Raw genomic sequence first — 1,002 nt, forward strand, 5'->3', positions numbered from 1 at the left:
CCCCCCCCCCCGCAGCCGCTGTGCGAGAGCTGCCCCCCTCGCGCTCACCACAGGGCAGGAGTCGAACTGCAGAACCACATGCTGGAGAAAGGCCATGAGATAGGCCGGGTGCGTCTTCACCACCACCATGCTCTGGAACACGCTGCTGTGGTCCTCCGGCGTCTGGGGGGGGGGACGGCCTGGGAATGAGCCCCCCGCTGAGCCCCGAGGCACCCCCCCACCCCCCCATCCCCTCCCCTACACCCCTTCCCTCCACACGCCCCATCCCCCACTCCCTCATCCCCTCCCCCACCCCACTCCCCAATGACACAGCCCCCATGGCCCCACCCCTGGGACCCCCCATCTCCCAGGCCCCCACTCACCGGCTCAATGTCATTCTCAAAATCCTCGTCCTCAGCCCCGATGATTGCCACGCTGGACCCACTGTGGGCGCCCGGTGCCGGGCCCTGGGGGCAGAAAGAGAGGGTGGGATGGGCCCCATGGGGGAGGGGCAGGGGCCCAGAGAGGGCACCAGGGGGAACAGAAAGGGGGAGGGATTGAGGAGCCCAGGGGGGAAGAGCCTTGGGGAGCCCCACCCCCAATTTTAACCCCCGACCTGCGTGCGGAAGGGGGCTGGGGACAAGCAGGCCCTTCAGCAATAGGGTATTGGGGACCCCTCCCCTCCCCCCACCACTCACCCCGTTGTACGGCTCGTCCAGATCCATCCTGCCCTTGGGGGGGTCCCAGCTGCCGGCTCGGGGGGGACCCACCTGCCAACAACACCAGGGTAGGTCACAGGGGCGCAGGCAGCAATCCCCGGCCCCGATCCCTCCCTGCCCACATCCCTCCCCGGCCCCGATCCCTCCCTGCCCCCCACGGGTCTCGATCCCTCCCTGCCCACATCCCTCCCCGGCCCCGATCCCTCCCTGCCCCCCATGGGCCTCGATCCCTCCCTGCCCACATCCCTCCCCGGCCCTGATCCCTTCCTGCCCCCCCAGCCCCGATCCCTCCCTGCCCCCCCCA

At 70.3% G+C, this 1,002-nt stretch overlaps 1 long non-coding RNA gene across 1 annotated transcript; it reads right to left on the reverse strand.

The window, feature by feature from the left end:
• Positions 1-54: 54 nt before the first annotated feature.
• On the reverse strand, positions 55-754 carry LOC112123682. Its single transcript, XR_002909553.1, has 3 exons — positions 678-754; positions 363-446; positions 55-162 (listed from the first exon to the last, which is right to left on the reverse strand). It is a non-coding gene; the product is annotated as an uncharacterized LOC112123682 (long non-coding RNA).
• Between the last annotated feature and the right edge of the window lie 248 nt (positions 755-1,002).

The sequence above is a fragment of the Terrapene carolina genome, unplaced genomic scaffold, assembly GCF_002925995.2.
Source record: "Terrapene carolina triunguis isolate 2854851 unplaced genomic scaffold, T_m_triunguis-2.0 Scaffold23749, whole genome shotgun sequence".
NCBI classification, from domain to species: Eukaryota; Metazoa; Chordata; order Testudines; family Emydidae; genus Terrapene; species Terrapene triunguis.